We start from the raw sequence: 16,018 nt of genomic DNA, 5'->3' as shown, positions 1-16,018 counted from the left end.
GAACAAATGAAGTCTTTGGAAGGTAGCATTGGCCTAATCTTGTAGCACACATTTCAGACTTAGATGTGTTGTACAAACCGATTGGCATATCTGCAAATGACATCATATTTAACTAAATGGTAGGGGTGGGGGCAGATTTCAGCCTATATGTGAAGTTCATGCCAAATAGTACCACAAAAACAGGAAAAGTGTTTCCCTGTAATTTGTTTGTTTAATTTGGATTACTTGGTGCAGAACAGCATATGGATGTTCTCAAACACGGTAAATGAAGGGGATATTTGCATTCAAATTCCCATGGAATTTCATCACTGGATGAACTTGGGCAATGAGGAACACAATCCTATGCATCTGTGTATAGAAGTAGTTCTTCATGGGACTTCTTCCCAGGAAACTGCATATGATTGTAAGCCTCAATACAGTATAGTGGTGGGGAATCTGTGGCCCTCCAGATACTTTGCGGCTACATCTTCCATTGGGGCTGACCTTTGCCAATGCTTACTGGGGCTGATGGGAGTTGGAACCCAACGTTATTTAGAGGGCTGCAAGTTCCTCACCAATCTATATTAACAGTCTCACAGTTGTGGATACAATGTGTTAATTTCACTGGTACTCCATGGATGGAGCTTAAAATGTGTTAAATGCTATACTGCATGAACCAAAACTTTTTCTCCATGGACCAATTTAAAATTCTTGAGGGTCTTGGTGCACCACTTAATTATTTTTCTGCCTGTTGCAACGTACTGTGCTAGATGCAGTATGCTTTTTAATTGAATCAAGATTCAACTTCTTAATTCTAGCCCCCTATTAACTTCCCTGCTCATCACTCCTTTCAAGTGCCTCATCTTCCCGTCAGTCTGTCCTGCTCACCTGCCAAGTGGGCTGTTCTAAGAATGAAGGTGCTGTGGCTGCATCTGTCATCATTTTTCACAGACATGCCACAGACCACCTGGAAAAAAAAATCACAGAGTGGTCTGCACTGCTTGGGAACCACTGCTTGGGAACCCCTGTCACAAACTATTCACATCTACTTCAGGCCTGTCTGTATACTTAGTAGACATAAGTGGCAAAAAGACGGTATAATATCAACATTAAAGGAAATGTCTTAACAAGCTGAAACACATGCCATTTCCAGGCAGGGAACAGAAGCCAGGAAGGCAACTGTGTTGTGGGAGGACAGTGATCTCTACAATAACAGGCCATATGTGCATTATAGCAAATGCACTTTTTTTTCTTAGCACATCACAGCATAATGGACAGCGAATAGGTCAGGAAGCTTTTAAGGATGGGATGTACAGCACAGTTATACCCATTAATAGCCAGATGAATGCCGAAAATTGCTGGTTAATTAATCTGCATTTTGTTTAAATGTTTCCCTTTTCAATTTTCACTTGGTGTGAAAGTTCCCCATTAAGGTTTTACCAAAATGTTAATACCTCCTACTGTGTAAATCTGTTTTAAACTGTCCTTGATGATTCTAATGTGAGACGGCTGAGTGTATCTTCAAGCAATTCATTGTGAGGACAGCTGTACTGAGTGAACCTAACTTACTTTTAAATTCTCCTTTTATTGATTCAGCTTTTAATTAACATTTGACTTTTTACCAGGTTTTTTTTAAAAAAGAAGAAAACCAGGAGGAGATCTTAAATAATTACTGTTAAAAGTCCATATTTTCAAATCTTCTATAATCTGCTGATGATCACGTATAAAAAATAAATCCATATAGATTTTTACTCTCCTCTTTTATGTTTCTCTCAGTAAATAATGTGTTTGATGGTTGGTAAATATCTTTAGGCACACTTTCTCCCACTCTTTTTACAATGAAAAGGTTGATGATCACATCCCCCTTTTTATATTTGATGCCAGAATACATGTACAGAAAGTATGATAGAAATCTTTCATTGCAGGGCTCACTGCTGATGGTCCTTCTTAGGGTAAGGGTTATCATTTTTGTCCATGAACTGCAACAACACACACTCACATTCACACACGCACAGCAACTAGACTCTCCCACACATGCACACACAGTTGAAAAAAAGTGTTGCACTTTAATAAGCAATCCAAACTCTACAAAGCCAGGGTAAATTATGCTCTTGTAATTTACACTATTCCAAACTCCATTCAACAACAGGGCTACAGCCGGCTGAGGCAACCCATGCTTGGCAGAGGGAAAACAAGACACTACACTTTTTGGCAGCATCACTTCTGTTGTGTTGCCAAGTCACACAACTGAACTGAACAGAATTTGGAATAGGGGTAAGTCTCCCCCTTGCCCCATCCTGTCCCTGCCACTTCTCCTGAACGCTGCTTGAGACTTATTCTGGCCTTTACTTAGGTGGCTTTGGCTCAGCCACCTGAGCCCTGGCTGAGACAGGATGAAGGACTTAATGCCAGTCCACGTCTGGCTGAACTGGAATGAAGGTCTTCAGCCAGTGTATTCCCTGATGAGCCCAGATTCAGCTGCAGATCTGCCTATTCCAAGCTCTACTCATTCTGGCGTATCTTGGGCTTGGCTTGCTCCCTAAGCAGTTACAATGGAACGCTTAATATCAAACCTAGCTGCAGTGTGGGAGGACATTTTAAAGTGTGTGGGGTCCTAGGCTGGGAAGTAAAAGGGCAACCCTTCCTCCCCAAATGCAACCCCCCCCCCCCTGGAAGCAACACTCCTCCATTTTAATTAATATTGAAAGAAGTATTTTATTTATTGTGCCTAATGGAAGGCTTATTGTCATGAGCCAAAGGTTCTTGAGAGCAGAAGCAGGCAAGGCCTAGGCAGTGCGGCCTACGAGGCCTACACAAATCTTTCAAGCCTAACTGTTAGCAGTAAAATGCTGTGCCACTGTGACTCGTGACTCATCTTGGGTTCCCTATAGATGTAACCAGCCATCTCTGTGGGCCTCAGTGCAGTGTGTGTGTGTGTGTCTTAGCCAGTATGTTGTGTTGTTTGCAGACAGAGCGGCTGCAGGACTCCAGTTAATCATTAATTCAGATCTGTGCCTCTGTGAAGAGTCAGCTAGTTATTATGAGCACTCTGTGTATGCTCTTTGGCTATGCTGTTTCTGAGCAAGTTTATTTTCTTCAGTAAAGTTTCATTCTGTTTATGAAGAAGACTCTGCGTTGATTACCATAATTTACCACTGTGAGCCACTTATTTCAACCCAATTTCACAGTGGAGGTCTTGTTTGAAGGGGAGCTTGCACATGGTGGTGTTGGTAGTTGGCGCTGCCCCTCCCTTCTCCCTAAAATTGTCCCCATACTACAACAACAAAAAACACATATATTCCAATCTCTAAGCAGTGTGAGATTCCAGGAGCCTATATACAACCTGACCCTATGATGGAGGGGCTCACAGCATTAACACCACAGAAGGTCTTGCTTCTCCAACACATGCAGCCTTGGATTCAAGCAGAAATCAAGGATGGCTCTCACTCTCAGGCTTCTGCCTGCTTTCTGCTTCTTGCCCAGTTCACACACACTCTCAGCTCTGGCTATAGGTGAGCCTCCCTGGGGAGAGCATTCCAGGAGTGGCTACTGAAAAGGCCTGTTCTCATGTTGCCACCCTCCAAACCTCCTATGGAAGGGACACACGGAGAAGGGTCTCAGATTATGATTGCATGGTTTGCGCCAATTCATGTGAGGAGAAGCAGTCCTTGAGGTTTTGAAGTCTTGGGGTTTATAGATTGTTAAATGTTCGGAAAAAGTCAGAAGGCCAAGGCAATATAAGTTCCTCAACTAAGTTTATTCAACATTTGCCAGTGACAACAGCTCATTCATAGGAACACAAGAACCAAACTGACTGGACAGCACAATAATAAACCATACATGAACTGACCGTTGACAGTTGAAAGTTCGTCTACCAACGCTTATACGATTGGTTAGAACGCACATTGTGACCTAAAATGTGTTAAACTCAATACATAACACTCCTCCCCTCAACTTCCTAACAAAAGGAACAAACATAGTCATCAAGGTGTACCAGCTTTTTCCGCTCCCACTGGGACTGTTGTGATTCCTGTGCCTGAGTGGGTAACCCAGGAGGTTCCTCTGGTACCTGAGGTCTGAGTGGGGCGATCAGCGAGGCCGGCTCTGAAGGTTGCATTGCCGATGGAGCCACTGAGGATTCCGGCCTGAAGTTGCCCTGCTGGGGTAACTCAGTCACCGGCAACATGTCTGGTTCCCACCCTGGCCCGGGCACAGAATCTTTCTAAGTACCCATTTCTCTGTCCTCTGGTTCCACTTGAAGTTCCATGTTCGGAGGTGCCCTTGCTCTGATCTGGTTGAGATGTCTCTTCCAAACCAGTCCTCACTCCAACCCTACCTCGTAGGAAACTGGACCTGTACAGCGGGCAGGGATACCAGGGACCCAACCCTGTCCAGACCCATAGTTTCAGACGTACACAGTGTTCCCTAGGGAGAACCCTCTTGGAGCCCCCCACACCACAGTGGAAGGTCATTGCTCAAGAGCCCGGTCGCATCAATGCGAAATCTGCCCTTGTGGAAATCTGATTAAGCCCTGAAATACCTAAGCCTAACGACCTGAACCCTGCTAGGCCTAGAAGGCTAGTGAATGTCCTTTGGTTATAATGAGGTTCAAATTCTTGGTGTACTTCTTAAACTGGACCGTGAAGGTGCCCATCCCCTTTAGCTGGATTCTTTTTCTCTGGAAGTCCTGCAGCACTACGGGGGCCGGGCGGAGTTGAGGACCGCTGTTAGGGCACAGCTCTTTCAGAGTCTTAGCAGATATTATAGAGTAGGATGAGCCGCTATCCAACTCCATAGTGCACGGGGTTCCCTCTATCTTGTACCCTGAGCTTATTGGACCCTGGGGACGGAAGTTGAAGTACCCTGGCTGGAGTGGTGGACTGTAACTCCTCTTCTATGTAGGCCTCGTAGACATGTTGCTTGGGTCATGCTCTGGAGGTCTTGGAGTGGCAGATTCGACCAATGTGCCCAGTCTTCCCACAGTAGCGACATGTGGTGTCCTGAAACCTGCGTGTCCGGCGCTTGTGGTTTTCTCTGCAGCTGGCACAGGTCCCTCAAGGTGAGTCAGATGACCGCTGGTTCAATGATGTGCTCGTAGCTTGGGAGTGCTGGTATTGGTAGGATCGGTCCGAAGCTCAGTGGACATCCTCATTGTGGGAATCTACAGAAGACGACCAATATCACTGGATGTGGTGAATTCTCTTTTTGGTATTTGTGGGCTGTGGGCCGCCTCGTGGGCATTATCCTTCTCAAAGGCCATGGTCATATTTATTGCTTCCATCATTGTGATGTCATCTTTTGCCAGCAGCTTGTGGCGGAGACGGCTGTCTCTCAGGCCACTGATTAACCTTTCAAGAAGTCGTTCCTCGATATCAGTGAATTGGCAATACATCACAATCACCCGGAGTGCTCTGATGTATTCACTTGCTGACTCTTGCGCTTGTTGCTCTCTGTGTGCAAAGTCGTAGTGGTGGTGGTTCTTAGTTGGCTGAGGCGCAAGGTGTCTTGTCATAGCTTGTGTCAGCTCATTGAAAGTTCATGCCTCTATGTCCCTGGGTGCCATCAGACCTTCCAGTAGAGTGATGGCAGAACTTCCCAACACCGTCAGTAGCACATCCACCTTGTCTGCCTCCCTAGTGAAGCCTTGTAGTCGGACGTAGCTCCTTATTCGGTGGAGCCACTGCGGCCATTCTGCAGGATGGCTCATATCGAAGTCCAGTGGCTGCCGACTATGACTGGTAGCCATCCTCGGACTTGGAGCAGTCGCTTGTGCGATTGTGGGTGTTTGCGAAGATGTGGCAGGCGCGGTCTCATTTCTGGGGCTATTTGCTGAGTCCAGCGTGGCGGTGAGGTCGCGCTTACTGCGAGGCTGCAGGCAGTGGTGTTGTGGTGCAGTCGGCGGGAGCTCATCTATCCCACCTTCGTCGCCAATGTTAAAAGTTCGGAAAAAGTCAGAAGCCCAAGGCAGTATAAGTTCCTCAACTAAGTTTGTTCAACATTTGTCAGTGACAACAGCTCACTCATAGGAACACAAGAACCAAACTGACTGGACAACATAATAATAAACCGAGCATGAACTGACCGTTGACAGTTGAAAGTGCATGCGCTTACTTGCCATTAGAACGTTAGTCTACCAACACTTATACGATTGGTTAGAACGCGCCTTGTAACATAAAATGTGTGAAACCCAATACATAACGTAGATAAAAACCAGAACTTCAAACTGAGCCCAGAAACTAACTGGTAGCCAGTGCAGTTGTTCCAGAATTAGTGTTCTCATTTTACTAATCTTAAATTTAGTTCTCCACATTTCCATATTGCTTTGCAATTATTATTATTTTTTAAAATCCTGATGAAAAAATGCATCCATACTTTAATGCACGTTTCACCTAATATTCACAACACACAACACACAAATTATTCCAAAGCAAATTTCCCTAATATGCTGCCTTTGTGGTGTTACTTTTGCTATTATGTGCATTTGTTTGTTTGTTTTATTTTGTTTTATTTCAACAATCTGTATACTGCTCAATCACAGTAATATCTAGGTGGTATACAAATGACCCAATACAGTAAGACTCAAAATGAGTTAAAAAATAAAATATGAATTCAGTTAAAAAGCCTGCTGGAATTTACAAAAAGTGCTCAGTAAGCACCAGAGGTTTGATAGGAATGGAGCTGTTTACGCCTGTATATACACTTTTTACACATTACTTGGCTGGACAAATGAATTGCAAATGTCAGAGATGTGTAAATTATGAAGGAAAGTTGTGTTTAGGTTCTTGTATTGTTTCTGATAGTATGAATTAAGAAGGTTCACCTTTAAATGCAAATTGAACTGAATCTCTTCCACCATCCGTAATGCTGTCATATATGTATATCATAATCGTATATAAGTACCTAACAGGTATAAGATGCATGACACAGCACCTTTCTGCAAGCTCTTTGCTTGGTTGTTCTTTGAATGCATTTGTCTATTTATAGCAACAGTGTACACAGCCAAAATCCTCACATCCTTTCAGTTTCTGACTGCACAATAACTCAGAGAGGGAAATGTGCTCTGACATGCCTACTGAGTTACGCTAACTCTCTCTTTCACTTACTTGGTTTCACCACTCCAGACAGTGTTGTTCATTTCTGGGTAGATGAACTTCCTGCCTATCTTTTTTTATGTAAGGTAAACACCATCCAGAGCCAGCAAAGCTGGTCATTGATATAGTTACTTGCAGGGCTTTTTTTAAAGCCGGAAGTCACCGGAACTCAGTTCTGACACCTCTCAGGTGGGCAACATTGCTATTATGAGAGAACAAGGGAGGCATTCGGGGTGAGTTCTGGCACCTCTTTTTCTAGAAAAATAGTGCTGGCTACTTACTGGGTTTGTGTGTGTGTGTGTTGTTTTTTTAAAGAAAGACGGTGACTAACAGATTGAGGTTGAATCCTGACAAGACAGAAGTACTGTTTTTGGGGGACAGGGGGCGGGTGGGTGTGGGGGACTCCCTGGTCCTGAATGGGGTAACTGTGCCCCTGAAGGACCAGGTGTGCAGCCTGGGAGTCATTTTGGACTCACGGCTGTCCATGGAGGCGCAGGTTAATTCTGTGTCCAGGGCGGCTGTCTATCAGCTCCACCTGGTACGCAGGCTGAGACCCTACCTGCCTGTGGACTGTCTAGTCAGAGTGGTGCATGCTCTGGTTATCTCCCACTTGGACTACTGCAGTGTGCTCTATGTGGGACTACCTTTAAAGGTGATCTGGAAACTTCAATTAATCCAGAATGCGGCAGCTAGACAGGTGACTAGGAGTGGCTGCCGGGACTACATAACACTGGTCCTGAGAGATCTGCATTGGCTCCCAGTACGTTTCTGAGCACAATTCAAAGTGTTGGTGCTGACCTTTAAAGCCCTAAATGGCCTTGGTCCTGTATGCCTGAAGGAGCATCTCCACCCCATTGTTCATCCCGGACACTGAGATCTAGCTCTGAGGGCCTTCTGGCGGTTCCCTCATTGCGAGAAGTGGGGTTACAGGGAACCAGACAGAGGGCCTTCTCGGTAGATGTCTTTAAAAGACATCTGAAGGCAGCCCTGTTTAGGGAAGTTTTTAATATTTAATGCTGTATTGTTTTTAACACTCAATTGGAAGCCGCCCAGAGTGGCTGGGGAAACTCAGCCAGGTGGGCGGGGTATAATTATTATTATTATTATTATTATTATTATTATTATTATTATTATTATTAGATAGCAATTTGTCTCCTTAAGCAGTATAAAATAAAGCCAACTAAACTTGGGGCTTATCCAGACTTTCCTGTATGCTGGCTTGGAATGCAAGTTAGGACACCCTTCTAATTAATTTCTATAGGGTTTACTTCTGAATAGGCATGTATTGGCCATTCACTAATCTGAATTAATGGCTCAACATCAGTTATACATGAGACAGATGTAAACAGTGACGTGCATCTTCAGTGGCATATACCTAGATAATTCTTACACAGATGTTACATTAGTGGCACCTTTTTATATCATTTTTCTCAACAATAGGGTATAGGTATTTTTTTTAAAATGAGGGTTGGGAAAATTAAAAAAAAATTCCTTCCAGTAGCACCTTAAAGACCAACTAAGTTAGTTCTTGGTATGAGCTTTTGTGTGCATGCACACTTCTTCAGATACACTGAAACAGAAGTTACCAGACCCTTCTATATAGTGAGAAGGTGGGGAGGGGTATTACTCAGAAGGGTGGTGGGAATGGGTGATTGGCAGATAGCTGTGATGAGACTGTTGACGACTCTTAACGGCTGCAATAGGTCTTACAGGAAAAAGCAAGGGGTGAGAAGGTGAAAAATGGCTTTGTCATGTATAATGAGATAAGAATCCAATGTCTTTGTTCAGACCAGGTCTCTCCATGGTTGGGAAAATTGTGACCCTCCAGCTGATGATGGGCGATGGCTCTCATTATCCCTGATCATTGGCTACACTCACTGCAGCTGATGAGAAGAGTTGTTATCCAACAACATCAGAAGAATCACAGATTCCATACCCCTTTTTTAAGCTAAGGGAATGTGGGGTGTTAGTGGAGGGGTAGTACCTCTGTTGGGACGCAGGTGGCGCTGTGGGTTAAAGCCTCAGCGCCTAGGACTTGCCGATCGAAAGGTCAGCGGTTCGAATCCCTGCGGCGGGGTGCGCTCCCGCTGCTCGTTCCCAGCGCCTGCCAACCTAGCAGTTCGAAAGCACCTCCGGGTGCAAGTAGATAAATAGGGACCGCTTACCAGCGGGAAGGTAAACGGCGTTTCCGTGTGCGGCTCTGACTCGCCAGAGCAGCGATGTCACGCTGGCCACGTGACCCGGAAGTGTCTTCGGACAGCGCTGGCCCCTGGCCTCTTAAGTGAGATGGGCGCACAACCCCAGAGTCTGTCAAGACTGGCCCGTACGGGCAGGGGTACCTTTACCTTTACCTTTAGTACCTCTGTTGGGGGAAACATCCTGCTCCTTCTGGGGTAGTTTGTCCACCATTGATCCCCACCCAGCGCTCAGCTCCCACCTGTGGCTCCTAGAAGCTGCCAGCATGTGACAGCAATCACACCCTGGGAACAGCTTTGACTGGCTGGCTAAACCAGGTGAGGATAACTGATGGGTCTCCAAGCCTTGGTGCGTTAGGCACTTCCCCTGCACAGGCTTTGGCAGATTCAGCAGATGAGACCAACAGTGGGTCCAATGGTCAAGAAGGCAGTGCAGATTGGGCTCATCAGCCTGGGAAGCTAGCCTGTCTAAGAGAAGGAAAATTCTGATTCTAAACCTTGTGGAATATCTTTGGGAGAAGAAAAGGATGCACAAATTTGGAGTGCAGTCCCTAAGACGGATGTCATCTTGTACTTGCCAAACTGGTGCCAAATCAATTGCTCTGCTTTCCTTTGGACCACATCTGTGAGGCTGAGGGGGTGTGCGTCTTTTCATCTGGGCAGCCCAGAACCTCCACACACACTTCCCAGGCTTGTGCCCTGGAGAGGTTACTACATTGCTGCTAACACAGCAAAAGCAATGTAGGAGGCAGCAGTTATGAGTTACCAGCCTCTGCAGCCACAGCAAGCGCTGTGATTCTCCAGCAGTTTGACTTCATCCCTGGAAACCCACTCCATTGTCTCTCCAGACAGATAGATGCCATCAGCAACAAATATTGAACTATCCAAGTCCACTAAAGCAAACTTTTACTGAAGAAGCAGAAAGTGCCCTCCAAATGTTTTAGACTACAACTCCCATCAGCTCTAATCAACATGGGCAGTGATCAGGACTGATGGGAGCTGTAGCCCAAAGCATGCGAAAGGCATCATGCTGGCTGTCCTTGAAATACTGGTACTTACTTGCTGTATCAAAAAGCTGTATTAAAAGACTCCATGCCTTTTAACAAAAGCTTTTAAAAGGCAGAATCACAATTATGGCCAGTAGCACAAAGCAGTATAATATCAAATAATAACTGCACACCATTTACTTGAACATGTCCATTATGATGGAAGTGCAATCTGGCAGAGTTTAAGCTTTGAAGCCAGTATAGCTAAAGGATAACTGTTCCCTTTGACGCTGTAGTGATCCCTCATGAACAATTCTGCGGGTGATTAGCAAGATGGCATTTGAGCATTACAGGCCTGTGAAACACACACAGACACAGAGCATGAAATGGCAAAACTTTTAGGGTGCAATCAGACATGGGGAATAATGCATTAGTTTTCCTGATTATAATGCTAGCACTTCTGCTCATTTTCTAATGTTCATTTCACGCTGCAGTACCTGTTGCATTACGGAACGGTGGCTTTTGGGCCAACATACTGGCACGTCGCACTAAATTTAATTCACACATTTTGTACAACAATGAATATCACTGGACAACATCGCAGCCTCCCCCCATTCTACACATACATGCTTCCTTTCTCTCATGAAAATAGAAGAGTAGAAATTTGTGCTGGTACGGGGCCCCAAATTTTGTGTGTGCATCCACGTTTTTCTGGATTAAAGGGATTGCAAATGGATATTATTCTGGAATCAACATAGAACTAATCATGAACCACATCCCACTAGTTTTCCGAAAGTGGCTTTTATGTTGTGTGAAAGCTCAAATATAATGTGGAAGTTAAAAATGAGATTTCAGGAAAATTGAACAAACGTCTGTGTGGATGCAACCTTAGTGTAAGAAAGGGTGGCCAGAGTGAGGGGAAGATTTCAACCCAACAAGCAAGCATGGAGTGGAATTTTGACCAAGCAGCCTTAGTTACCAGAGTTTCTGGAACAGGAGATTACTTAATGAGGATGTGTTTCATTTCTCCCCTCTGTCCTTCCAGGCACCAGTTCTTGCTCAGAGTTATTCTATATCTTAAGGAACAGTATTCTCTTTTGTGACTTTGTTGTGATTTCTTTTAAAGGATTGACTGCCCTCTTCTCTGAGGTTGCCATGGAAGCTTTTACTAATGAACTCTATGGACCCAGATCATGTTCTCCTTTGTGGTTAAAATTTACTATTAATCAGCAAGAGTGGCAACATTTCTAAGCCTCCCATTCTCATCTCTCTGTATCTCTTTTTTCTCTGTGTGTTGACTGTAATTGATACATTCTTAGCTCTCTAAGCACATGAAACTAGGGATGTCGGAGAATTCTGACAAAGAAACAAAAACGGGAGCAGGAATTGCCAGTATTCTCTTATTCATCCCATGCACAGAATGGAAATCAATCCAGTGAATATGATTGGGATTCCTTTTTGTTGGTTTCAGTCCTCAAACAATACGTGCAATTGATTACATCCCCCACTTGCACTGAATTTCCTTTACACTGAAATGAATGGGGTAGAATAACTTAATGACAACATACAATTTATGTAATTTATGTAATTAATTACATAAATTACCTAAGTTAAGTAATTTCTCCATAGCAGACAGCGAGACAAATAACATAGTTTTTGTTCATACATTGCTGCAAAGGAATATGGATAGACCACCTGCCACTCAAGGAAGGCTATGGATTGAAACTTTTATTTAAATATATCCTGATTCAGTAAAACACTTATCTCTCTTGAATACACCTTTGCAGCTATTCTCTTTGGGGCAGGGAGGTGGATGGAATTCTCCTTTTTTCTTTCCTTACTCTCTTCCTTGTTAAATAGTATTTGGTGGAAGTCAAACTTTTGCGGAACAGAAACAGTCTGGCATGTGACCAAATGGGGCTGAATAGAAACAATACATGCTTATAGCCCTACTTGCAAGTTACACTACTGCAATCAGATGCTACGATATGTAGGCTGTGTCCTACCATTCCTAGGCTACAATATCCTTGGGTTAAAGGAGTGCTGAGTGCACAAAGACACAATTTTGTGGCCCATTTGCTGCAAAATGGAAGTGGTGTGTTGGTATCTTTTTCTTTCGGGGAAGACTTACTTGTAACTAAACAGGTATAGTGGGGGGAGGCAACATGGTGCCCTCCAGATGTTGGACTCCACCTCCCATTAGCCCCCCCCAGACAGGATGGTCAATGGTAAGGGATGATGGGAGATGAAGTTCACAACACCTGTATAGCATCAGGTTGCTTACCCTTGATGTATAGGGTTGCTTCACACAAAACTCAGCTGGGAGTGGTGGTTTGCAAGCACTAAGTCATCAAATGGACATGTGCATTTGACTTCAGATGCTCTGAATAATCTATTACAACAGTGCATCAGATACAACCGATCAAACACTTGGCATCCATCTATAACATTCAGTACAGGAAAACACTATTATGTAGGCCCTGCACTTACCAGCTGGTTGGCAATGATTGACTGACACATTCATGTTTCAGTTTGTAACTCCCCCCCGCCACCCCAAAACCGCTCATTATTTAACAGAGTCTTCAGGACACACCCAGATTTTCAGCTTGGCATCCTGCCATCAGAGCAGTCCCCACACTTCACTGCTGTGATCTTTTTTTTTTTGCCATTGAGCTGTTGTATGCCAATCCACCTGGTTTCTAACTTCTCCTATTCATTAAGAAAAGAGGCAGGTTTTGCTCACTGAGAGCATATGCCTTTGGCATAATCATGCTTTTTGCTAAATGTTTGGGTTCCTTGCAAACTTTACTACTTAGAATAGTTTAGGGCCTCTTCAAGAAACCAGAGTGATTTTCTTGTCAACCCACTCTTGCAAGCAGGAATCGCAGAATATAAACCTTCCCAGTTTTCTAATCCTTATGATTAAATGCAATGATATGAGAAGATCTGGGAGAAGAGCTCTTATGCTCTTTTCTAAATTTACTTATTACAAATGAAGGAAGGTCATGCAGCCAATCAATTCATTGAAAGATGAAACTTATTTATGAAACATCAGTATTCAAAATTTCAAGATAAAACACAGCCACATGTCTTCCTTCCACTCATCTGATTGTGATAGCAAGTTATGAATATTTTTCTTATTGATGATCACCTCCTATTTAATTACTATCTGTTTTTAGCACCAGGAAACAGCATTCTGCTTATCTTTTAGTAGGGTGTGGTTGAGTTGCATCAGCCATGTGTGTGTCTGTGTGTGTGTGTGTGTACACACACACATACACATGGTTGTTTATCCTTGTTTTTAATGTTCATTCTTATAAGTTGATTTAAGTTTCATTGTTCTGAAAAAAGTGTCTAATAAATAAAAATAATACATCTCCACATCTTCTTTCTTCTTCCCTTTTTAATCTATCTTATTTTCTTCCCCCCTCTTTTTTCTGTCTTTGTTTCTCTGAACAGATAAGATCTATTTAGCCTTCTAGGGCCCCTCCAGGCATTCTTTTCATTGTGCATTCATGACGATTTGTGTTCATGATGGTATTGTGACAGTTATCATAATCCTGCTTTCAATAATCTTTGCACTTGGAAAAAGGTTTGGGGTGAACATACTCCTCCATTTGCAACTTGTGCATGTCCCACAGCTTGCTGCTAAAATCCTGCAACATTTTATGCCAAAAAAGCTGGGGGGGGGTTGTTCATCTTTTGTACTCATATAGTGCAACACTGCAACAGTGCCCCTAAAGAAAATAATGTGATAACATTGGGGAAGCATTGAAGAGCAACTAATGACATGTGGACGGTCCAGTATAAATCCGCCACTAATGTGCTGTTATAATAACATGTTGCAGAATATTCCCTAAAACACACACACGCAAACACAAATGGTCTAGAGGGAACACAAATGGTCTAGAGAGTGTCAGGCTAGGATCTAGGAGACCTGTGTTCTAATCCCCACTCAGTCATGGAGCTCACTGGGCGACCTTGGCCCAATCACTATCTCTTAGCCTAAACTATCTCACAGAATTAATGTGAGAATAAAATAAGGAGGCGAGAACCATGCACACTGCCTTGAGATCCTTGGAGAAAAAGTTGGGATATAAATGAAACAAACAAATTAAATAATCAAGCAAAGAACTAACCATTCCAGTGTTTCACAGAACCACCTTGAAAGACTAGTGGAATCTTTTTTGTTCAGTAGGAAATAAAAGGAACTATGTCAGAAGTTTAGGATGAACCTAAGTTCCAATTGTTTCCTTTTTCTTTTATACATCCTCCTTCAAGAGTTCAAGTGCCAAGAAAGAGCAGTTGCCATTAGCCTTGGCAGGACTACTGTATCCTTCAGACAGATGGGCCATCTATCCAATGGGAGTCCCATTACATTGCTAACAACTCTGTACTTGGACACCAGCTGGTTGGACATTTGGCAAGATTTGGGGGACGTATTAGAGGAGCCAAAAGTTAGCTGGCCACTGGGGTGGCTGTGAACTTACAGTACCACAATTGTGGATGCAGAAAGGGATGGGATTATAGGGAAACCATGCTGCTGGCCACTGCAAGAGACAAGGGAAGAGAGGAATCCTTATTTTAAGAAAGGATGGGACATTTATTAAATGAATAATGAACCAGAATCAGTGTGGCTGCCAGATATTTGACCTCAGTAAATGAAATGAATTATTATTTGCCTATTTGCAAGGCTTTAAGAAAACAATGCCAAAATTCCATCTGGCACATTTTAAATTATGATAATCCATGCTCCTTGAAAAAATAAAATTAAAATCAGTTGATATTGTTCTGTTTTCTCCACCAAAGAGCTGGCAGCCTGAAATCACAGATTAGCAAGAGAGGCAAGGGAACTGTTAGCACTAGTATGAATGCCATTACCGGGTAGCTGTATACATAGTCACTAGGGAGAAGGGTGAAGCACTGTCCCATCTAGGCAACCACTAGGGGTTCTTATTGTAGGTTGTGCAGCCTCATCCTTTCTGGTACATCAGGGAAGGTTCTGATCCTGGAAGCAATGAAGCCACAGTCTCATAATCAGGAACAGAGGTTGGTGAAGGGAGGCATCATGCTGCCAGATGAGCTGTCTGCCTTCTAATTCTTTTTTTCTGTCTGGGTTCATTGCCCTACTTGTCTTGGGCTCCAGGCTACTGTAGGCCACTGGCATATAGCCTGTTAGGGACAAAGGGAAGGATTTTTGGGGTTGCATCCAAAAACAGTTCTACTAAGAGTATTGAAATAAAAGAACCTAAGTTGGCCATGTCCATTAATTTGAGTAGAACTAAAACTGGAAACAAACTTCCAGTTCAGTTTGACCCCCAATACTGCAAGGCTATGGGAACATGCAGACTACATCTTCCAGTATCCCTGAGTATTAGCCATGCTGGCTGGAGTTGATGGGTTCAGCAACGTTTGGAGGGTCACCCACATAATTCTGAGCACTGTGTTTGGATGAAGAATGGCTCTGTTTTCCATATGCACTTAATTGCTGACAATGCATTTCAGAAGTCTCAGCATGTCTCTTATAGAGTTGGTGTGTCTTTTTTTAATTTTTTATTAAACCGGTCTAGCCTCGGAGGCTAGCTTAGCTGGGGTTTGAGATCCTCCTTGCCCGTTCTTTTAAAAGGGAAATGAATTGCTGCCATTTCATTTCTCTAATGCCTTTCCAATAGATCTAACAGTCACTCATGTTGCAATGTTGCAGTTGTTATCTTGGAAGCTTGCTACAGGCAAAACAAGCAAACAAAACCTGGGACTAGCTATGAAA

The 16,018-nt window shown here is 43.6% G+C and overlaps 1 long non-coding RNA gene across 1 annotated transcript; it reads left to right on the top strand.

Moving 5' to 3' along the window:
• The first annotated feature begins 1,729 nt into the window (after nucleotides 1–1,729).
• LOC309362207 lies at nucleotides 1,730–3,105 on the top strand. The gene is made up of 2 exons (XR_014164876.1): nucleotides 1,730–2,253; nucleotides 2,948–3,105. It is a non-coding gene; the product is annotated as an uncharacterized lncRNA (long non-coding RNA).
• Nucleotides 3,106–16,018: the final 12,913 nt, after the last annotated feature.

Source organism: Podarcis melisellensis (assembly GCF_964234715.1).
Source record: "Podarcis melisellensis genome assembly, chromosome: Z".
Lineage (NCBI taxonomy): Eukaryota > Metazoa > Chordata > Lepidosauria > Squamata > Lacertidae > Podarcis > Podarcis melisellensis.
Note: the sequence above shows the minus strand (reverse complement) of the source record. Positions and strands in the feature narration are given on the sequence as shown.